Raw genomic sequence first — 25,643 nt, 5'->3', positions numbered from 1 at the left:
GCAACAACACTTCTCAGACAGGACACCAATTCATGAAGGGACCTCGACGATAACCCTATCATAATGTTTGGGATTCAAACCCTAGATCCCAGATGTAGTGGGCTAATGCAATAATCCACTGCGCCACCCGAGCGCCTTAGTTATTTAATTTTCTTCCGATTTTTTTTTTTGGCCCGTAAAGCTTGACTAAAGTTTCACATGGCAATTCAAACACAAGACCACAGCTTTTCTAGCACAGCAAGCTGTAATAGTATGGAAATGACAACTGACCATCTGGCCAAATCTCCTCAGAGCATAAGGTGACAGTTTGAAGTCTTTCTCCCAACCTTGGTAAAAGACCACTGTTCCATGTACTTTTCAAACAAGTGCAATTAATCACCAGCTGTAGACATAGACATTTATATTTACAAAACACTTCTTCCTGAACTTAGTGCGTCTGACGCCACCTAAAGATAATCCACCGGCAAACCATTGACACACACTCACACATTTACTTAAACACACTTGGGAAAATTTAGTGCAGCTAATTTACCTACTGCATGTTTTTAAGTAGTGGAAACCAGAAGAAACTCACATGGACACAGAATGAAAATGCAAAACTCACTACAAAAGAAAGAAATGGAATGTTCTGGAATGGCCAAGTCAAAACCCGAGTCTTAATCCTATTGAGATGCTGTGGGGTTTGAAACGGGCTGTTCATGCAAGAAACCCCTCAAACCTCACACAGCTATAGAAATTCTGCATGGAGGAGTGAGGAAAAACTTTCTCCCAGTCGATCTCAAAGATGGTTATAGGAGACGTATAATTGAGGTTATTTCATTCAAAGGGGGAAACACCAGCTATTAGGGCACAGGGTGTCCTAACTTTTTCCTCACAATAAATTTCCATTTTTGTTCATTACATTTTACAACTTCAGTTTAAAAGTAATTTTTTTCAGTTTTATTTTTTTAGTTATATAAGCTCCATCTCTCAGTACTGTTCAAATGAAGCTCAAATGTTCATATGTTTAAATATGTTCAAAAAGACAAAGGTTCTCATGGGGTGTCCTAACTTTTTCACATGACTGTATGTATATTTTTGACCCAGATTTTGATACATTTGGGGGGAAAAAAAACACAATAAACTTAAGTAATGACTTCGGCGCCCAGGTGGCACAGCGGGCAAATTGCAGCGGGCAATTGCAGCAGTAACTTCTCGGTTCGAAACTCAGCGTTGCCACCAGTCGGCTGGGTGCCATCTAGCGGGCATAAGTGGCAATGTCTGCAGCAGACACTAATTAGCTACCGTGTCTGCTAAGGCGGGATGGCCGGACTATGTGGGTGGGGTCTTCTAAAGCTGTGCGAGGACCCTGATTAGCAGATAGAGGTGCCAGAGTGCATGGGTGAAAAAGAAGGGGTCTAATAAGGACTGTGCACGGGTTGGAGGAGGCGTGAGCAGGAAATAAACTTTCTTCTAATGCAATCAGGGATCCCCAGCAGCGGAAGACAAATTGACTACACTAAATCGGGAGAAAAAGGGAGAAAATGCTTAAATATTTTTTTAAAAAACTTAGTTAAATAAATTAGTAAAATCTAAAGACTGCTATGACATACGCAATATGGCCAAAAAAATTTTAACACTCCATCTAATTATTAAGCACAGGTGTTCAAGCCACACCAATTGCTAATGTGTAGAAATATGTTTAAAACCTTAGTATAAAACTTTTAGAAAATAAGTGTGTTTCTAACTTTGTGACAACAGTTTAATAAAGGACATTTTGTGTTTTAGCAGGATTGTGCCCTCGTGTACAAACCAAGGTCTGGTGTGGAGAAACTGCACTGGCCTGTACAGAGCCCTGCCCTCAATTCCACTGAACACCTCTGGGAGGAATTAGAACACTGATTAGAACACTGAGTGCCTGAAAACACAGACACACAGCAAGGTGGAAGCTGTTACAGCCATAAATCAAGCCACAAACTTATTAACACCCACAGTTTTGGGACAACCAACAATCTTACATTATAGTTGATTGTTGAATCAGTTGAATGATAAGTTGAATGTAAGTATACACTGATCAGCCATAACATTAAAACCACCTCCTTGTTTCTACACTCACTGTTCATTTTATCAGCTCCACTTACCATATAGAAGCACTTTGTAGTTCTACAGTAGGTGGTGGATCATTCTCAGCACTGCAGTGACAATGACATGGTGGTGGTGTGTTAGTGTGTGTTGTTCTGGTATGAACGGATTAAATACCGAGTCCACTCACTGTCCACTCTATTAGACACTCCTACCTAGTTGGTCCACCTTGTAGATGTAAAGTCAGAGACGATCGCTCATCTACTGCTGCTGTTTGAGTTGGTCACCTTCTAGACCTTCATCAGTGGTCACAGGATGCTGCCCCACAGGGCGCTGTTGACCGGATATTTTTGGTTGGTGGACTATTCTCAGTCCAGCAGTGACAGTGAGGTGTTTAAAAACTCCATCAGTGCTGCTGTGTCTGATCCACTCATACCAGCACAACACACACTAACACACCACCACCATGTCAGTGTCACTGCAGTGCTGAGAATGATCCACCACCCAAACAATACCTACTCTGTGGTGGTCCTGGGAGAGTCCTGACCATTAAAGAACAGCATGAAAGGGAGCTCACAAAGCATGCAGAGAAACAGATGGACTACAGTCAGTAATTGTAGAACTACAAAGTGCTTCTATATGGTAAGTGGAGCTGACAACACAGACAGTGAGTGTAGAAACAAGGAGGTGGTTTTAATGTTATGGCTGATCGGTGTACATGTTTGTATACAATAAAAAAGGTTATTACATTGATGGCATTTACTAAGCTTACTGTGAACAAACACAATCCAAGCAATTTAAGGTTAAGGACTCAACAGCACCAACTGGCAGAGATGCAATGTAAACAGTGACCATCCGATTACCAGTTCAGTACCTGTCTGTGTTAAGCTAATTCCTCCATGTTGACTTGTTTGATTTTAAACATTTAAACTGTCTTTTCATTACCATCACCACTGTGTTAATCGCTGTGTGATGACTGTTCCTGTGGGACCACTCATAAGCCTTTCCCAATTACCACCACCACGGGAATTATTTTCATTTCGTCACACAGATATCTGTCGAATCACTACAACCCTAATCTGTACCGCTCTCTAATTAAGATAAGAACTGTACCAAAGGCTTTAGCTCAGGAAACAAAACTGAATAAAGAATTAAAAATATCTGGTACATGTAAGTGATTTAGATGGTCTGATATATCACAGAAGAATTTATCCTCTAGAAAATACAGAATGATGCTTCACATTATATATAAAGTCCTAAGTGCTTAATTTCACTGACCTCGTTTTTAAAAAATCACAGAAAAGTGACAAAGAAAAGTGCCACATTTCACAGCAGCCATTAAATTACACTCATAAATTATATGATAGACTAAATGTAAGATACAATACACAGCACAGCCTACCTTATGCCAAGTTCACACTACACAACTTTCCAAGTCATCAGCTCGCTGTACAGTTCACACTACACGACTGAATCTCCTGCACTCGGGAGTCTTTCAGTCGGTGTATATTTCACACTACACGACTGATCGGCGATAGGGGGTTTCACACTACACGATCCATCACCAACTGGAATCGCAGGCGAGCTTCTCTGGTCTCCCTTTTTTTTTTTTTTTACAAAAACACATGTGAGAAGTGACGAGAAGTTTAATGACACCACGTCCAAAAAAAGGAACGTCAACAAGTAGCGAGAGATCAAAGGGTTTGTGCGCTGATGTGCAGCGTAATATCAAGGAGAAAAAATAAATGAATCTGAGTGGATTTGGCAACACAAACAGTATATGGCTTGTTCTGTAGTAAGTTTTGCAATGCAGCGTGGGTGTTATGTTTTGTAGAGGACGATCAAGTCAGAAATACTGTAAAACGTGTGTGTCGGTGTATCCTGATATAAACTATATTAATTAAGCCCCTGTCCCCTGTCCTCTCCTGCATTTCCCCTCACGCTGTATCCTGCGTTCTCATTGGCTGTTCGACATGTCACTCATTCCCAGTTGCCCGTCTGAGATCAGATATCTGGCGTGCTAGAAAACTCAATCCAGTCGCCGAGCGCTCGGCGAGCCGGTCGGGTCGAGTTGTTGGATAGTTCACACTTAGCGACTGAGAGCCGAGTTTTGATCGCCGAGCAAACGCTGAGTTGCTCCCGACCCGGAAAATCAATCAGTCGCCGAGCGAAAATCAGGGCAAAAATCGCGTAGTTTGAACTAGGCATTAATAGTTGAATGTAAACCTCAAACCATCAGTGACCGTGCAAGGCTTCTTGTTCTGTCTCAAATACAAACAGCACCTAACAATGTTAAATCACTAAATACAAACGTTAATTAGGTTAATTAACCTATTTAACCTTTTTCTCCCGACTTTTTAAGCGCATCCAATTACCCAAATGCATCGCGCTTCCTCTCCACTAATACCAATCCCTGAAGCTAGACAGTTAAAGACCGCCTGGACTGAGAAATACATCGTATCGAGTATCAGCTCTGCCTGCCGGCTGGGCTGAGCAGCCACATAAACAACGATTGGCCTGTTGTTCAGACAGGGGTGGAATATTAAAAGCCGGATAGGGACTCTCTAATAACTAATGCAATTATGACCCCTGCTGGCTGATTGATGGCGCCTGCACAGAGACGGGAAAAGAGTGCTGTCAGGGTGTGACAGTGCTGAAAGAGTGCTGATCCGCACTGCACTCGTCAAAGTGTAGGTGACAAAATCCATACGGCTGCTGCCCACGTGTCGGAGGGGGCGTGGGTTAGCTTCGTTCTCCTAAATCAGAGCAGGGATCGGCATTGGTGGAGAGGAAGCATGATGCAATCGGGCAACTGGACACGGTTTTTTTTTTTTATGTTTCTTGGCAAACCAATACCAATTAAGCGTTGGTTAAATGCCATAGTCTTTGAAGTATTGATGCTGACCATGTGCATCCTTTTGGCCTAAATGTACTTATTTTGTAATGGCTACTACCAGCATGAAGTATGTCCCATATCACAAAGCACAAGTCATCTCAAACTGCTTCCACTTCAGTTGCCCCCAGCATTACCAAATCGGAAACTTCATCTCTATACCATGTGGTAAAACTAAAAATTGCATAACATAAATCTGCAGCAATTACATAAAGCAATTATGTAAAAATGGACCACAATCTCGAGTGTATGTGTACAAACAAAGGTTCAGGGCTGTTATGGAGGCAAAATGTTCCTCTTATCACTAATAAAAGGGCCGATAAGTTTAATATAAATCTGTAAAGAGATTAGTCTTTTAAAGCAGCTTTTAAACAATCTATAAGGGTGATAAAGAGCTTCATGCACATGTTCTGTTTCTATAGATGCAGAAGCAGAGCTTTTAGTATGATGCTATGCCACAGTGTCTCCAGGGAAAATAAATCCTCTCTGTCTCGTTTCTGCACAGCAGCCTCATGTAGGTGTTAATTTATGCAGCTGTTCTGGTTGAGACGTACATCAGTGTTGGTGCTTGGGTGGCGAGCGAGCTAATGCAGTAGCGCATCACTACTGAGATATCAAGTGCTACATGTGGCTGTGTCTGATGGACGGGAATATCATATGGGTTTCTCACTGTTGGACATTTCTCATTCCTCATCTATAAGGCTGGGCAAGCCGTAAGCTAGTAGTTAAAGAAATGGACTAGTAATCAGAAGTCCACTGGTTCAAGACCCACCACTGCCAGGTTGCTGCTGTTGGGCCCTTGAGCAAGGCCCTTAACCCTCAGTTGCTCAGACTGTACAATGTAACTCTAATGTAAGTCACTTTGGATAAAGGCGCCTGCTAAATGCTGGCTCGAATCCCCAGTGGTGCCATCGGCTGTCTACATACAGACATGATTGGTTACGGTAGAGAGGGGACTGACTGGTGCCCCACGATAGATTGACGTTCTGTCTGGGCTGTGTTGCTGCATTGCGCCAAGAGACTAAATTGAATGAAATAAAAAATATGCTGTAAAATGTGGTTTCAGATCATAATAGATGATACAGTATATTACAAATTTTTACATATATTTACAATAAAGGTATGACTCCTCGATATTAGTAAAAACACTGTATAGATTAGTTTATATACACTAATCAGCCATAACATTAAAACCCCCTCCTTGTTTCCACACTCACTGTCCATTTTATCAGCTCCACTTACCATATAGAAGCACTTTGTAGTTCTACAATTACTGACTGTAGTCCATCTGTTTCTCTACATACCTATTCAGCCTGCTTTCACCCTGTTCTTCAATAATCAGGACCCCCCACGGGACCACTAAAGAGCAGCTATTATTTAGGTGGTGGATCATTCTCAGCACTGCAGTGACACTGACATGGTGGTGGTGTGTTAGTGTTTGTTGTGCTGGTATGAGTGGATAAGACGGCAATGCTGCTGGAGTTTTTAAATACCATGTCCACTCACTGTCCACTCTAGTAGGTCCACTTTGTAGATGTAAAGTCAGAGACGATCGCTCATCTGTTGCTGCTGTTTGAGTTGGTCATCTTCTAGACCTTCATCAGTGGTCACAGGATGCTGCCCACAGGGCGCTGTTGGCTGGATAGTTTTGGTTGGTGGACTATTCTCAGTCCAGCAGTGACAGTGAGGTGTTTAAAAACTACATCAGCATTTCTGTGTCTGATCCACTCATACCAGCACAACACACACTAACACACCACCACCATGTCAGTGTCACTGCAGTGCTGAGAATGATCCACCACCTAAATAATACCTGCTCTGTAGTGGTCCTGTGGGGGTCCTGACCATTGAAGAAAAGCATGAAAGGGGGCTAACAAAGCATGTAGAGAAACAGATGGACTACAGTCAGTAATTATAGAACTACAAAGTGCTTCTATATGGTAAGTGGAGCTGATAAAATGGACAGTGAGTGTAGAAACAAGGAGGTGGTTTTAATGGTATGGTTGATCAGTGTATGTCAAACATTTAAATGTGTCCTAACATTGACATAATCAGGGTTAGGATTGGAACTTATATAATACAACCCCAAGTTGCTGTTGTCAGAAACAAAAAAAATAATTAAAAAATCAGGTATCAAAATAAGGTGAAAGGAAAAGGAAATGTAACTAGGGGAGAATAGGGAAAATAAGCAAAAGAAAATGACAGTTAAAGATAAGTGTGAAGTTACAAGGTCTAAAAATGTGAGCAGTGGCAAAGAGGAAGCTTGGAATATATTCACGTTTAATTTTATTCCATTTTAATTGCCTCACAGCAGCACATGCAGTGACAGAATAGAACCACTCAACGTACACAACAATACAAACCGTCTGCTGAGCTTTCAGACTGCGCGTGCGAATCCAGGCCCTGATAAAAAGCCAGCCGTGCCTGTCAGATCCCCATAGGCCCTGTTCAACCAGACTTTTAAGAAACGTCTGACATGGTAACATGCTCGGCAGTATACAACTGATTGCACTTGAGCTGCCACAGGCCCTCTGTGCACCCAGAAATGCCAGCACTCACGTCTAATCTCTGTCCAAGAGCATATTACAAATGCTTGTTCAGACCAGTCTGTTTAAACACTCGTCTCCCCCTCTGATATTTACTGATCACTGAATCGGATCTGCCAACAAACGCCTGCTGTTTGCAACAAGACCCAGAAGTCCAAACAAATAAGAAATTCCCCAACCTGCCAATCCATCACAACACTGGGTGATCAATTCTCAGTTCTACTAGCTCAACCGCTCAAAGCACTTGGAAAAATACACTACATTACCAAAAGTATGGGCACACTGACCATGACCTTGGGTTGTGAGGTCATTTGTGAGGCACTGATGTTGAATAAAAAGAATGGCTCATAACTGACATTGCAATTCACCCCACAATGGTTCAACTGAGTCAAGGTCAAAGCTCTACCACTGAAGTTTCTCCACGACAAACTCATTGTGAAAACCTTTGTCCTTAAGGGGCCTGGAGTAGTGCAGCGGTGTCATAAATTTTTCGAACAAATTGACCTCTGCTGGCTTGTCTTGCCTGCATGAGGGATGGATTCCTCACAAAAGAGCATAGCAAGACCCTGAAAGTGATACATCTCTCTACAAGACTGCAAGGCAGGTAAAAAGAAGCGGCTGGGAACTGCATGTGTGTCGGATTGGCCGTAAGATCAGTCTGCAACGCTCCTCAGTTAGGGTGGGGGTGGTGCAAGCAGCAGAGGAGCTACAAACTAGGATTTGGAAACAACGAGATTGAAAGTATTTATTTATCTATTTGTTTATTAGGATTTTAACATATTTTACACACTTTGGTTATATTCATGACAGAGCAGGTAGTTACTGGTTAAACAAGATTCATCAGTTCAAGTTTAATGTCAAACAGAGGGTGTGTTCGAAAACCTAGTGAGCTGCCTTGCTGTATTACTGCCTACATTAGCAGCTGCCTAAGTAGAGAGGATTCTAATAATTTATTGACTTATAAGGCATGTTATCCAAACACGCTACTTAGACAACGAATCCATCCAGAAATGTTGTGCCGTACTGAATGCTGGGATTGCCTCCACCACTAAGGCAGCATCGGATGCTCCCTTGTTCTTGAGTCAAAATACCGTTGAAATTTTAAGATCCCTTACTAGGGAGGATGTTAAGGCATCTAGGATTTCGAACAGCCTCCTTCTCAAAAGTGCGCATAGGATGACGTAAAATGCTCTCTATGTAGAGAGCTCACTAGGTTTTCGAACACACCCACAGTCACAGACAATTTTGTATCTCCAATTCACCTCACCTGCACGTCTTTGGACTGTGTGAGGAAACCGGAGCTCTCGGAGGAAACCCTTGCAGACACGGGGAAAACATGTAAACTCCACACAGAAAGGACCCGGACTGCCCTACCTGGGAATCAAATCCAAGACCTTCTTGCTGTGAGGCCACAGTTCTACCCACTAAGCCACGATGCAGCCCGTTTTAAAGAAATTGCAGGGTTCAAAGATGCCGATCCTGGGTCAGCCTCCCTCAAACATAGCCAATCATGTTTGTATGTACGCGCCCGACCGGTTGACAGAACCACTGGGGATTCAAACCCTAAATCCCATCTGTAGCGGGCTAGAGCAGGGTTTTTCAACCTGTGGCACCCCGGAGTACCTGTCCAGGGTGGGGGGGGTGAGTGCCTGACCAGGGGGCGTGGCATTACGAGATTTTTTTTACTTCTAAAACTAAAGCAATTCATTTTTCAACCACAGGAGACACATTTGATTAGTCTTGCTGACCACACACACATGCACGTTTAATGTTATCCAGTTCAGTCTGAAAAAAACCTTCAAAATAGGGCTAACAGCGAAGATAAATCGGTGACAAAAACAATGACTGCTGTTACAGGACGTGTGTGTGCCTTTAAGAGAGATGCTCTGTTCACAGTATTGATATAAGTGATTCAGGAGTCGATTCATATAAAGCAAAGCGTTAGTTTCTTTTCTCAGTCATCTCTCCATGTTTACTGTTCTTAATGAATGCTGCGGTTTTAAATAAACTCCAGCTACTGGAACATTTTGTGTGACTCGCTTACCTTAAAAAGCTCAGGCTTAATTAAACTGGCTATTACCACAGAGCGGTAGCCAAGTCAGACTCATTCTGCCTGTGGAGCTAAATGTTTTTCTGTCAGTCAAAGCAGAGCATCCTGAACTAACATACTTAGCAACTGATGTACTACACGAAGGGGGGCACATGTCTTAAAAAGGTTGAAAACCCCTGTACCACTGCACCACCCTAAGTGCCTGTGCATATCAAACATTATACAGTATATTATTATTTTACAGCTAAAACACCTCAAACATTGCACAGAATTTGGACGTTTAGTGCACCAAAAAAGCAGGTTTACATCTTAATGACTGAAAATAAACTAAAATAGTATTGGTGTCCTACTTTATGTCTGAAAACCAAGCAGTGTGTCTGGTTTGGAGCAGTTATGTAATGAATGGAGTGCTAAAAATCTTAAAACTAACAGATTATAAAACTAACAGATTATAAAAAAATAATGCTTAGTTGCCATTATTGCTGCTTAAGGTGTTTGATCATTTTGTCCCCCTAAATAAATGAAGTTGTGTTACCACGTGTTGTGTCCTTCATGTAAAAGACAATATGCAATTAAAAAGCAATGGATGTAACGAATATATTTATGAATAAAAGGAAATAAAGACAAGAAGTAAAGTAGAAGTAAAGACAATGGGGGTAGAATTTTTAACCCTATATTTTTAAGCTGTCTTTGGCAATACAAAAGCTTTAATGTGAGCACAAGTTCATTTCCTAACATTAAATAGGAATGTAGAAAGAGCCTACAGTCATAGCACAGCTGGACAGTGAAGGATTACACTGCTTCATTGTAAAACACTGGGATAGTTAAACTGGCTCATTTACACTAAATCCTCCCAACAGGAAAGTAGCCAGAACGTTGCTAATACAACCTCCCATCAACCCCCAAACCTTCAGTTCATTTTTTATTCATTACTTACTAAACCAATACTTCCTCTTTCCAATTCTTCCATAATATAAATTCAATACGCAAGCCTATGTATAACTATTCCAATTTCTCCAGGCTCATGTTCAAAACCCAATCAATATTCCAGTAGCGACACGAATGCCTTGTTCATGCTCAGCTAGTCTGTAAAAAAAAAACGTGTCCAACCATCTGTCTCGTTCGTCTTTCTCAGACATGCTCAGTGTCCCTCACCTTCATATTCATATCTCAGCCTAATGTCCTCATCTAATCTTTCCCTGACAATGGCCTGCTACAAATGAGTGCTTGCAATTTAGCAGCAACTCGGGGTAATTAGAACCCCATTATCAAGGGCACCCTTGACAGCCCACCCACAAGCCAGCGTACAAAACAAACGCCAATGCAGACGGACTGAAGTCAATGCATGGTTAACGGCCATGAAGAATGATTAAAAGACACATTTCCAACAGGACAATTCATGCAATAAATCAGCTTGTGTGGTACTCTATAAGGCCAGAAGTATGTGGACTCTGACCATGAGCTTGTTGGAGCAAAAAACAAATGGAGTTGCCCCCCCTCCCCTTTTCTCTGGCTATAACAGCCTACACTATTTTGGGAGGAATATTCTTTAGTGTGTCTGTAAGAATTTACAAAAACTGCTTAAACAATTTAATAAAGTGCAAGCACATCATAAGACTGCAAAAACCATGGCTAAAACACATAGACACACACTCACTTTTATAAAGTGATATTCATTGCTAGGATGTGCCTAGAACAGAGCCATACTAAATGATGAACACTGATAGGAACGGGCTGTACTGAAGCACCATGACTTGACGAGACTGTGTGCTTTTGTTTTAGGGTGCCAATTTCTCAGTCAATCACCGGTCAACCTGTAATTCCTGTTATTGTAAAACGGCTTAGCCATTAAGCAATAGGCCAGACTAGCTCACAGAACAGACATGTTTACAGCCGCTCCTTAAAGCATCAACACAGGGATTGTTCGTCTGGATGAACGGGGTTTCAGTGGCTGAGCATCTGCATGCAAACCTAAAGTCATTATGTTCAACACCAACTGTTAACTGAAAGGGTGTGAATTCGAACATAGTGTATCAGACTATGGAGCAGTTAAATACATTCTTTGGCTGTTGTTCAGGGTTAGGAGTAGAGTCGGAGCATAGGTCATCATAACTGGTGCGACTGCAGCCCCTGCTGGTTGACTGACGGTGCCTGCACAGGGCTGAGGAATAACATTGAGGGGGGTGGGACCCTCCGTGCGCAGTGTCTCTCGGTGTATGAACTCAGCTCGTGCAGGTGAAAAATGCAGGCTGTACTGACTGCGTGCCGGAGGGCAAGTCAGTTGAGTGGTGTCCTCAGTCAGCGGCAAAAAGGGTCGAATCAGTATAGAGGACACAATCAGGGTAATTGGACATGACTCGAAAAGGAATAAAAATTGGGGGGGGGGGAAAGTGGGAAAAAATAGATAATAAAAAAAATAAAATAAAAAGATATGGGCGGGACTAAGCCGGATGGGGTCTCTCTCTCTCATGACTGATGCAATTACGACCTCTGCTGGCTGATTGATGGCACCTGCACAGAGATGAGAAAAGAGTGCGCACTGATCCGCACTGCACTCATTAAAGTGTAGGTGATAAGATGCATACAACATGCTGCCCACGTGTCAGAGGGTGGGTTAGCTTCGTTCTCCTCAATCAGAGCAGGGATCGAGCATTGGTGGAGAGGAAGCATGACGCAATCGGGCAATTGGACACGCTAAAAGGGAGAACAGGGAAGAAAATGCATAAATAAATAATATATATATATATATATATATATATATATATATACACAGTATATATATATACTGTATATATATATATATATGGGATGTCTCAAGATTTTTAGATTAATTAGTCTATGCTTGTGTATTACATTTACATTTTCAGCATTTACCAGACGCCTTTATTCAAAGCGACTTACAGTTGTGACAGTATACAGTCTGAGCAATTGAGGATTAAGGGACTTGCTCAAGGGTCAAACAGCAGAAACCTGGCAGTGGTAGGGCTTGAACCAGTGATCTTTTGATTACTAGTTCAGCACCTTAACCGCTAGGCTACAACTGCCTATGTATGTAAAGTTCTAAAGCCTTACGGTTGTTTATTTGTGTGTTTATTAGGATTTTAACGTCATGTTTTACACTCTTTGTTTACAGTCATGACGGTAGTTACTCATTACACAAGATTCATCAGTTCACAAGTTTATATCAAACACAGTCATGGACAATTTTGTATCTCCAATTCACCTCACTTGCATGTCTTTGGACTGTGGGAGGAAACCACAGTAACCACCCGGAAGTAAACCACCCGGAGTAAACCCATGCAGACACGGGGAGAACATGCAAACTCCACACAGAAAGGACCCGGACCGCCCCACCTTGGGATCAAACCCAGGACCTTCTTGCTGTGAGGCGACAGTGCTACCCACTGAGCCAACATGCCGCCCTAAAGCCTTAAGCTTCAGACAATACACAGAGTTCTACCTAACACTAGTCATTGTAAATACAAACCACCAAGCTTCAGTCCAAAACAAAAAGCCTTATCGCTTAAATTTAGGACTTAGCCTTACTTATGACTGTTGATTTTAAGTGATTCCTTACAGTTACACCGATCGGCTATAACATTAAAACCACCTCCTTGTTTCTACACACATTGTCCATTTTATCAGCTCCACTTACCATATAGAAGCACTTTGTATTTCTACAATTACTGACTGTAGTCCATCTGTTTCTCTGCATGCTTTGTTAACCCCCTTTCATGCTGTTCTTCAATGGTCAGGTAGTGGGTCATTCTCAGCACTGCAGTGACACTGACATGGTGGTGGTGTGTTAGTGTGTGTTGTGCTGGTATGAGTGGATCAGACACAGCAATGCTGCTGGAGTTTTTAAACGCATCACTGTCACTGCTGGACTGAGAATAGTCCACCAACCAAATATATCCAGCCAACAGTGCCCAGTGGGCAGTGACCTGTGAGCACTGATGAAAGTCTAGAAGATGACCAACTCAAATAGCAGCAATAGATGAGCGATCATCTCTGACTTTACATCTACAAGGTGGACCAACCAGGTAGGAGTGTCTAATAGAGTGGACAGTGAGTGGACACGGTATTTAAAAACACCAGCAGCGCTGCTGTGTCTGATCCACTCATACCAACACAACACTCACTAACACACCACCACCATGTCATTATCACTGCAGTGCTGAGAATGATCCACCACCTAAATAATACCTGCTCTGTGGTGGACTTGTGGGGGTGCTGACCATTGAACAGAGTAAAAAGAGGTTAAAAAAAGTATGGTGGTAAAAGAAATGGACTACAGTCAGTAATTGTAGAACTACTTCTAGAAGTGCTTCTATATGGTAAGTGGAGCTGATAAAATGGACAGTGAGTGTAGAAACAAGGAGATGGTTTTAATGTTATGGCTGAATGTAGGAAAAAGTCCAGTGGACGTTGTAACAGCATCAAACCTAACTGCAATGTGTGATTTTTAAATCTGATGTTCAAACATGTCTGTCTGGATATGATGTAGATGTTTTGTATTCATGTATTAAGTATTCATCTATGTTTTTGACATTATAAAATTCAACTGTGAGCAGAGGGGACCAATAAAAACAAAATGAATTCATGAAATTAACGTTATTATGGAAGGGTGATGTCACAACAGCAATGTATGAAACAATAACTGATCTATAAACCATGAATCACATTTAGCATGTAAAAACAAATAAAACACTGAACATAACCAATGTTACAACACAATAACACAATAAAATAAGTGATTTACATTGCAGCCGTTCCCTCTCTGAAGGTCATAAAAATACCCGTAGGAACAGAACCATAAAAATGAGACACAGCTGGCATTTCGCCACCACAAAAAACAAGCCAATTGAAAAACAACAATGTTTGCATTATACCGAGTGATGTTGAAAAGTCGGAACCGTTGGCTGTGCAACTGACAGTCCGATGTTACAGCTGTCTAGCTCTGTTTATTTACCATAGTTGGAGCTGATAAACTGTGTCACCCAACTCATTTTCTGTGCATCAGTTAGCCAGTCAACTATGAGGAACAGACAGCATGCCAGCTGCCAAGTGCCTGCTTGCTTGGTTTGATGAAAAATACAACATATACCTCAAACTGATACAAAGCCAGCTGTTCTCGGAAATGAAAGTGGACTCAAAGGATCATAAGAACACTCTGTACTGTAATATATACAGTGATGGGAGGGAATTATTTAATTTCTTTAATATACCTCAAGTGCACTTATCCAGGTCATACAGTGTTCTTGATTTTGTATGAATATTATTAAAGAAAAAAATATTTAGACTCGGATTGCAAGTTTTGCCAATTTCTTTCAACCAATAACTGGTCATATATACAGTATATCATGTATATAATATTGTACTTATGCATTTTCTCCCCTTTTTCTACCTTTTAGCGAGTCAAATTGCCAGATTGCGTCATGCATCCTCTCCACCAATGCCGATTCCTGCTCTGATTGAAGAGAATGAAGCTAACCCACGCCCCTTCCGACAAGTGGGAAGCATGCCGTATGCAACTGATCACCTACACTTTGACGAGTGCAGTGCAGCTCAGCACTGTGTACAGAGAGACACACCCTGAGAGGACTCTTTTCTCACCTCTGTGCAGGCGCCATCAATCAGCCAGCAGAGGTCGTAATTGCAATAGTTATGAGAGAGAGAGATCCTATCCGGCTTAATCCCACCCATATCTAAACAACAGGCCAATCAAACACAGTCCTGGACAATTTTGTATTTCCAATTCACCTCACTTGCACATCTTTGGACTGTGGGAGGAAACCGGAGCTCCCGGAGGAAACCCACACAGACACGGGGAGAACATGAAAACTCCACTCAGAAAGGACCCGGACCGCCCCACCTGGGGATAGAACCCAGGACGTTCTTGCTGTAGGGCAACAGTGAAGTTATTATAAAATAAGCAAAGTTTAGCCTTTATAATGGGGTGTGATGCAAAATTGGCAATTATTTTTGTTTAAAAAAAAAAACCCTTAGAAGGCCGCTCAGGTGGCGCAGCGGTAAAATACACTAGCACACCAGAGCTGGGATTTCGAACATATCGTTTCAAAACTGAGCTCTGCCATCCAGCTGGGCTGGGCTGCTACATGAACGAGTGGCTGTTTGTGGCTTCACAGGGTGGCTGATTGATGGTGCCTGCGCAAAAGTCGGGGAATAATGCACTGATCAGTGTGTGGCTCTTCGTACACAAAGCTTATCCGCATAAGAACTCGGTTCTGCAGTCGGTACTGCACACGTGACAGAGGGGGTGTGTGGCAGTTGCAGCACTCCTCAGTCAGCGGTGAAGAGTAGTATCAGTAGAGGGGAAGCATAATGCAACCAGTAATTGGATACGACTAGATTAGGGAGAAAAATTGCAAAAAAAAAAAAAAAAAAAACACCTTACAGATCATCATGTGCTGAGTTTACCATACACAATGACTCCGCATAAATAGCACTACTGTTTGACCGACAGCATTATTTGTTTGTCGGTTTAACCGCTCATTAATATTTGTCATTCAAACACTTAATTACAGCTTTAAGAAAGCAATTTGTGTGCTAAGAAAAATTCTGCTTATGATTGTTTTTTGAACCGTAGAGAGTTCAAACTATTTCCAGAGGTGCTACATCACAGGCATGATTGCCCGTTTTGGAACAAAGGAAGGTTCAGATGTGGTTTCTCCTCAGTGCTGCTGCAAAAATGCAACCTATGCTGTCTGATCAAGATGCCAGCATGAGTAGTTGGGGATTTGCACAGAGCACAGCATGACTCTCAGTACATAGTACATCTCATCTCTCTGTGAGGATCCACCTCTGGCTGGTGAACTGAAGCTGCCAACTAGTCTGCAGCTCCCCTTGGTCATTGTGGTGGTACTGCAACTAGCAGGGGGGTTGCAATAGGGAGTCGGAAATGACTGAATTGAAAGGGAAAATAGCATAGTGATTTTATATTGACCAATTCCACTTGGCAAACAATCTTTAGCTCACCAAGGTGCCATAGTCCCATAGTCTCAAATTTCTCCTATGGGGACCAATAAAGGAATCTTATCTGGTGGTGGATGATTCTCAGCACTGCAGTGACACTGACATGGTGGTGATGTGTTAGTGTGTGCTGTGCTGGTATGAGTGGATCAGACACAGCAGCGCTGCTGGAGTTTTTAAATACTGTGTCCACTCACTGCCCACTCTATTAGACACGCCTACCTAGTTGGTCCACCTTGTAGATGTAAGATGTCAGAGATGATCGCTCATCTATTGCTGCTGTTTGAGATCTTATAGACCTTCATCAGTGGTCACAGGACGCTGCTTACGCGGAGCTGTTGGCTGGATATTTTTGGTTGGTGGACTTATCTTATCCACTAATACCAGCACAAAACACACTAACACACCACCACCATGTCAGTGTCACTGCAGTGCTGAGAATGATCCACCACCCAAATAATACCTGCTCTGTAGTGGTCCTGACCATTGAAGAACAGCATCAAAGGGGGCTAACAAAGCATATGGTAAGTGGAGCTGATAAAATGGACAGTAAGTGCAGAAACCAGAAGGTGGTTTTAATGTTATGGCTGATCGGTGTATATCATGGTTATATAGCATGATTCACTGTGAGTCTCTGCCAGAGGTGGTGTGTAGTAGCCTTAGCTCTTCTTGGTCAGCACAGGGAGTGATTCAAAGCAAGCTGAGTAGAGCCGGAACAGAAGAGATGCTTTGGATGATCAATAAAACTGAAGGGCTAATAATGGAGCTGAAAGTGAAGCAATGCAGCATCTTACATTTCTGCCCCTCCCTGGACCACTACAGCCATTAGGAATGCCACTTTACCTGAAGCTGACCTGACTTGTTTTTGTTTCCACAAGAAATCTTTAGGTGGCTGTTGTGCTGCTAAGATATATGACTGTTATTTTCATTCTGATCTTTATAGAGCTGACAAAAACTCAAAGCCTTAAGAGTTTATAAGTTACCAAAAAATATGAGGTTCTTAGCTGTGCATCAGACAAGAGGGACAGCAAACAAGTAGTTTTGATAGATGGTAGTGTAAGTTTTAAAGTCGGTTTAAGAACAGGATGTGAACACAGTATTTCACATCCATAGCATAGGGCTGAAGAGAGTCTAATTAGCCATGTCTTTTAGGTATGTAGGCTGTCTACCCCCCACTGATCAAGCCAACACAAGCCAGGTCCAGACATCTGTTAGCTTAGGTAAAGTTGTGTGACTAAGTAACTGCCCCCTTTTATCCCTTTCGACTGCTCCCGAGTTGGCATAGTTTTACACTGGATACCATTCCTGACAAGCCTGATTATTTTTCTGGGCTTGGGAACAACACTTAAAGACACCCAACCACCTCCCAATGGGTAGGCTGTTCGGCCAATGACTATTGTTTTTTTATATATATATATATATATATATATATATATATATATATATATATATATATATATATATATATATATATATATATATAAAATGCTGTATTTGCTTTTCGACTGACATTATATGACTTATCATCTATCCTAAATCAAATGTATTTTATTTATTAGGATTTTGACGTCATGTTTTACACACTTTGGTTACATTTATGACAGAAATGGTAATACTCGTTACACAAGATTCATCAGTTCAAGTTTTTTTTCTTACCGTCACTGCTGGACTGAGAATAGCCCACCAACCAAAAATACATCCAGCCAACAAGCGCACCGTAGGCACCGTCCTGTGACCACTGATGAAGGTCTAGAAGATGACCAAACAGCAGCAATAGATGAGCAATCGTCTCTGACTTTACATCTACAAGGTGGACCAACTAGGTAGGTGTGTCTAATAGAGTGGACAGTGAGTGGACATGGCATTTAAAAACTCCAGCAGCGCTGCTGTGTCTGATCCACTCATACCAGCACAACACACACTAACACACCACCACCATGTCATTGTCACTGCAGTGCTGAGAATGATCCAACACCCAAGTAAAAGTGGAGCTGATAAAATGGACAGGGAGTGTAGAAACAAGGAGGTGGTTTTAATGTTATGGCTGATCAGTGTGTGTATATACAGTATATATATATATATACACACACACACACACATTATATATATATATATATATATATATATATATATATATATATATATATACACATAAAGCTACTGTTTTCTTATTATCAGATTTTTGTACTAGAAGGTTTAAAGGCTTATATGCACCTGTAGGTTAACACCAAAGATGCATATTTATAGTACATCATTCTAAAATATTAAGGTGTATTTGAATACGACATTGCCAATAGCTGATTTAGTTAACGCAAGTAAACTCAGAGCCTGGATTCTGCTGAAGGTTTATTTAAACTCTCTCAAACTCTGACTATGAGTGCCATAGGGGGTTCAAAAAGGCCTGAATTGGTTTAAAGATAGAGATTTTACTTGCTACTTAACTTGTAGATCTTTAAAATCTTCTGCGTCTCTTGTGATTACCTGCCAAAAGCTATCAAACTCTGAAAGAAATATCATGCACCAGAGAGGCTCAACAGTCTTAGGTAGCTTAAATAAACTAAATAATGCAGTCTATTATTTCCCTTATCCTTGTCATCTTTTTGAAAAAAGAAAATTACCAAAACCATGTAGTAAATGTCAGGCAGGATTTGAAACTAATAGAGCATTTGAAATCACACAAACAAACACAGCGGCGGCTAGTCTCGTTATCAGTGACTGCGAGATGTATAAAGCAGTCACGCACATGTAAATGAAGAGAATGATGGAGCAGCAGAAAGCAGCTGGAGAGACACCATCATTCTACAGAGAGACAAAGATGTCAGACGTGGCATCCTAAAGCAGGTGGAGACCATCAAACTGGATATTGTGAACACATGACGGGAATGTTGTAAGGCAGCTGGCATCTCCCATTACCTCACCAGTGCTAGAGAGAGACAGTGTGGCCGATGGTAATTGATCTTAATTACGGTGACCAAATGAAGGTCATAGTACAAAGGCAGAGACGGCCGTTCGGGAGGAGGAAGGTTAGCAGCATACAAATACATTTCAGTTTTGTACAGTTTTGGGGTATCATGGATCTTAGAAAGAGATTTATTAATGCTATTATCGTTAGTGTTCTAATATAGGGAATCATTTAAAGAGGGTGCACACACAGCGACTTCAGACTCGACTCGGAACAAATGACTCCGACTCGACTTATGACTCGCAAAAAATGACTTGTGGACAACAAAAGTCAGCAACATTAGTTACGTGTGACGCAATGGCTAAATGTTCCAGCAAGCTTTTGGCGTAGTGATGAAGTGTCGCTCCCTACTCCCTCCTTTGAATATGAATCTCACTTAAAATGGTGGAATACCCTACGTATTACACTTCACAGTAACAGATAATGTGAATGGAACGCTCCTACAAAATTGGCTCTAATGATTGAAAAAACACTTTCTGAACCAATCAGACCTTCTGATTTAAATTTTTAGTAAGAAATGCTGTTATTTGTATTTATTTAGTTTCCAGCGTCACACAGATGTGTCAATGAAACACTTGATTGACTTTCTAATGAGTTCTTGTTTTACTTCACAACCGGGAAAAGTTTGGAGGTTTTTAATTATAAGCACATTTACAAAATAACGGATTATATTCCTAATGGGGCACACAGTTATAAATGTAATAGCATCTGGAACAACATAAGGTAAGGTAAGCAGTGGTTATGGATTTTTTGCTGTGTTTTGAATTTTGGTCGCTGTGCCGTATATTGCAATAAAAACAAAGCATCAGTTTAAGCTTTTAACTGGCACCTAGGAAAGTAAAGGCACTAAGTAAAACGGCAAAATACAGTCGCTAATCTGTTGTTGTTTTTTATCTGAACTTACATATTACTTATTTATTTCTATGCTACATTTCCAATATATGTTTTTTGTAGATTATATTGACTCATGACTTGACTCGGACTCTAGCCTAAAGACTCGTGACTTGACTCGGACTCTAGCCTAAAGACTCGTGACTCGACTCGGACTCTAGCCTAAAGACTCGTGACTCGACTCGGACTCTAGCCTAATGACTTGTGACTCGACTCGGACTCTAGCCTAAAGACTCGTGACTCGACTCGGACTCTAGCCTAAAGACTCGTGACTCGACTCGGACTCTAGCCTAAAGACTCGTGACTCGACTTGGACTCGTATTTTGTGACTTGTGAACATCTCTGGTGCAAGTACACAATAGAGTTGTAGTAAAGACATTCAAAGGGAAGCCTACTGTGGTATTGCGCATCCTGGTTCTCAATTGCTAGCTTTCTAAGCTGGATGATAAGGGTATGTGACATCACATAGTGCTTTTCTAAATTGTTTAACCTTTGAAAGCATGCCTGCATGGTTAAAAAGTGTTTTTAAATGTCCATTTCCTAAACACCTTGTAGCTGCTTTCAATATCACAAAAAAGCTAAAGTCAGAAAAAATTTGTAAATATACACCGACCAGCCATAACATTAAAACCACCTCCTTGTTTCTACACTCACTGTTTATTTTATCAGCTCCACTTACCATATAGAAGCACTTTGTAGTTCTACAATTACTGACTGTAGTCCATATATTTCTCTGCATGCTTTGTTAGCTCCCTTTCATGCTGTTCTTCAATGGTCAGGATCCCCACATGACCACCACAGATCAGGTATTATTTAGGTGGTGGATCATTCTCAGCACTGCAGTGACACTGACATGGTGGTGGTGTGTTAGTGTGTGTTGTGCTGGTATGAGTGGATAAGACACAGCAGCGCTACAGGAGTTTTTAAACACCTCACTGTCACTGCTGGACTGAGAATAGTCCACCAACCAAAAATATCCAGCCAACAGCGCCCCGTGGGCAGCGTCCTGTGACCACTGATGAAGTGATAGAAGATGACCTTCTGATCCACTCATACCAGCACAACACACACTAACACACCACCACCATGTCAGTGTCGCTGCAGTGCTGAGAATGATCCACCACCTAAAAAATACCTGCTCTGTCATGGTCCTGACCATTGAAGAACAGGGTGAAAGCAGGTTAAAAAAGTATGTAGAGAAACATATGGACTACAGTCAGTAATTGTAGAACTACAAAGTGCTTCTTATGGTAAGTGGAGCTGATAATATGGACAGTGAGTGTAGAAACAAGGAGGTGGTTTTAATGTTATGGCTGATCAGTGTATACAAGCTTTTTTTTAGTTGTAGCACACATTATTGGAACCAGCATGGGTTTTTATAGCAAAGCAGATGCACACCATCCTAAGATCACCATGTTCAAAATGATATAAAGCACACTGCTTTATCATTGTAACTGTAGCATTTTTTTTCTAGTGTGACGAATTAATGATCCACCACCTGACACTCTGAAGGCACAAATCTGGGTTTGACAGATGACATAAATGTAACCTGTCCAAATGCATAGTAATGACTACACGTTGGTTACATTCATGACTGGTTACATTAGTTTGAGTCTTTTAATGTCAAACCAAGTCATGGACAATTTTGTATGTCCAATTCACCTCACTTGCACGTCTTTGGACTGTTGAAGGAAACCGGAGCTCCCAGAGGAAACCCACATAGACACAGGGAAAACATGTAAACTTCACACAGAAAGGACCCGGACCGTCCCACCTGGGGATCGAATCCAGGACTTTCTTACTCCGAGGCAACAATGCCGCTAAGTCACTGGGCCACTGAGCCACCGTGCTGTAATAAAGCTACAGATTTTTTCTCAAACTGTTTTTACATACAAGTAACATAAAGAATGGGTAAATAAAGTAAATTGTTTCTTAAGACCTGGTCATACTCCGAACACCTGGTCTGACTAATGCGCTTGTGTCTGAATCCCAACAGTCAAGTTTAGAAAAAGCATTTAAAGTGGATTAACTGCTCCTACAGTAGCAAAAAGGAGAAGCAATGCCATATTAATGCCCCTGTGGTTGGGATGTACTTTGGCTGCTGTGTTTTCATCTAGCCAGCAGTGACTGTCAGGTAAATGTAGTAAGAAAAACACAAGCAAGGCTATTAAGTAAGGGCAGGACATCCAGTCTGCACTCCCTGCTAAAGGCATGGAAATAGTAACAGTGTGTAACATTAAACCGGGACTGAAGACTTCGCCATGGAATTCCAAATTAGATCTGACAGCTTCAATTCCAGGTGACAAGACTGGCATTTTAATGAATGACCACACACTGCTGCAAATGTGAATTCAACGAACTGGAAAGAACAGATCAAACACAATTGATAAAAACCTCACAGTGTCAGAAGGTTGCTGGTTCAAGCCGCAATTTCACTGTTGGGCCCCCAAGGCATTACATTACATTGCTTGCATTTTCTTGCGGTGTATTTAGTCACTTTGGATAAAAGTGATCACTGAATGAAGGAATACATTTAGAAAAAGTTTTATTTTAGAAGAAGCTCAAACATCACCTAGTTTAACACTTGGCTAGAAGTAAGAATTGAAAAACCTGTATTTTTACACCGATCAGCCATAACATTAAAACCATTAAATCCTTGTTTCTACACTCACTGTCCATTTTATCGAATTCACTTAACATGAAGAAGCACTTTATAGTTCTACAGTTACTGACTGTAGTCCATCTGTTTCTCTGCATGCTTTGTGAGCCCCCTTTCATGCTGTTCTTCAATGGTCAGGACCCCCACAGAACCACCACCAGGTATTATTTGGGTGGTGGATCATTCTCAGCACTGCAGTGACACTGACATGGTGGTGGTGTGTTAGTGTTTGTTGTGCTGGTATGCGTGGATAAGACACAGCAGCACTGATGAAGTTTTTAAACACCTCACTGTCACTGCTGGACTGAGAATAGTCCACCAACCTGTGAACCAAAAACATCCTGTAAAAAAAAAAGCATCCTGTGACCACTGATGAAGGTCTAGAAGATGACCAACTCAAACAGCAGCGTCTCTGACTTTACATCTACAAGATGGACCAACTAGGTAGGAGTGTCTAATAGAGTTGACAGTGAGTGGACACGATATTTAAAAACTTCAGCACTTCCACTAATACCAGCACAACACACACGAACACACCACCACCATGTCATTGTCACTGCAGTGCTGAGAATGAGAAATAATACCTGCTCTGTGGTGGTCCTGACCATTGAAGAACAGGGTGAAAGCAGGCTAAAACAGTAATTGTAGAACTACAAAATGCTTCTATATGGTAAGTGGAGCTGATAAAATGGACAGTGAGTGTAGAAACAAGGAGGTGGTTTTAATGTTATGGCTGATCAGCGTATATGTAAATTGTTTCCAATTCCACTGACTCTGTGGTCTTCTTTAGACACAGTAGGGGAAAAAATGAAATGATTAAAAACTGATTGAAATTTTTTCTTATCCATATCCAAAAGCATCTCTCTCAAATAAAGAGCAACAGAAAATGTCACACTGAGAAAATAACAATAATAATGTTACGGAATAAGTGCTCGCAATCATTTCACAGTCATGTGGCGTTACTCAATAAATGTCAGCAAATATTGTGCTGAATTGTTCGTTAAAGGGGAAAATAAGCCACTGTTTTTATAAATCTAAATGTCAAGCTTTTGGTGTACAGTGGGATGTGGTGCATAATAAAGCCGCCAATTGTGCTTAAGACAGACATGGATGGTTCAAAAGGGCCCTGAGCTGATCCTTATGTGGGATTTGACAAGTGTATGTGTTATTATTTAATAGTCTATGATTTTCTTCATTAATCATAATCATTCAGATCAGATTGTTATGTTTTGTAAATTTTTTTATTTTATTTAGCTAGATAAATATCTGGTACAAATTGATAGATACATAAACACTTACATTTTTCTTTTATTTATACACATAATTAAAGTTGAGTTTCAAGGTATTTTTTCCCATAAGGATGTCTGGGAAACCTGTTAATGTGTTCCATGGTCCTGTGGAACTGCATATATTTTAGGCTTATGTAAACTAATGGGGTTGTTTTTGACACTTAAACACTGAAAATAACACAAGTATAATAACAAGTATAAAAAACACTAAAATATGATTGAAAATACAATAAAACCTGCACTTTATCTTTACTTCTTTGCTTCCTTGCATTTCTTAATACGCATTCACATGAGTAGTGACAAAATAGCTTTTCCGCTTTTTTTTCACCGTTTGTGCGCTTGTTTTTCTTACTACATCACACAATACACCACCTGACAATCACTGCTGGCTGTGCTAAAAACACAGCAGCCAAAGTACATCCCAACCACAGGGGCATTAATATGGCATTGTAGGACCCGAACTGTGAAACTGCCTGTGAATGCCCCTTTACTAAATGGAATACGGTATTCCAAAATGAAGCATCTCCACATAAGGAAACAATAACGAAGTAAAAATAAAGTGCAGGTTTTATTGTATTTTTATACTGATTTTTAACTGTTTTCAATTGTATTTCAGTGTTTTTATATAGACTTATTGTACTAAAACAATAAACGAGGAATTTCATTAGTAGAGAAAACCCCCAGCTATAACGCAGATTCGTCTCATATGCGCACTTTGATGACGTTTCAATGCACCACTCAAGCCAAGCGCTGAACAAAGCGGCTGTTCATTGTTAATTTGAAATTAAATAAATAATTTTTTCAAGGCTGAAACATCAAATTAAAGGAAAATGTCGAGTTTAAGGGTACAGATTTCTCCACAAAGTTTCAAATATTTCGAATTTAGGAGACGTCAAGTTACAAGGTATCACCGTAATTGTATTTGTGTGGCGCTCGGGCGGTTAGGAAATCTAATGCACAAGCCCAGCACTGCTAGGATCCTGCACCAGTGCTGGGGCACCTGCAATAGCGGTGGGGTATTTGTAAAGTTCATAGCATGTGGAGTCTCTCGACAGTAAAGATGGGGTCAGCAACTGCACACTGAAGCGTGAGAACAACTCTCAGCTTTTCTCGGTCAGCCCAGGGATGGTTCAAGTAGCAAGAGAAATGCAATTGAGGATAGGAATTACCAATGATTAAATTGGGAGACATACAAAAAAACAAAACACACAGTAAGTGAGGGGCGGGCGGGCACAGGGGGTTGGTGCACTTGTCAGTCAGTAGCAGTTTTAATTTGAGTCGACTAAATTCTTAATGCCC

At 41.2% G+C, this 25,643-nt stretch overlaps 1 protein-coding gene across 1 annotated transcript in view; it reads right to left on the bottom strand.

The window, feature by feature from the left end:
- pcxa (pyruvate carboxylase a) overlaps positions 1-25,643 on the bottom strand; it is a 221,871-nt gene that overhangs the window by 126,986 nt on the left and 69,242 nt on the right. The gene's annotated exons all lie outside the window — the stretch shown is intronic.

This window comes from Trichomycterus rosablanca, chromosome 16 (genome assembly GCF_030014385.1).
Source record: "Trichomycterus rosablanca isolate fTriRos1 chromosome 16, fTriRos1.hap1, whole genome shotgun sequence".
Taxonomy (NCBI): Eukaryota; Metazoa; Chordata; class Actinopteri; order Siluriformes; family Trichomycteridae; genus Trichomycterus; species Trichomycterus rosablanca.
Note: the sequence above shows the minus strand (reverse complement) of the source record. Positions and strands in the feature narration are given on the sequence as shown.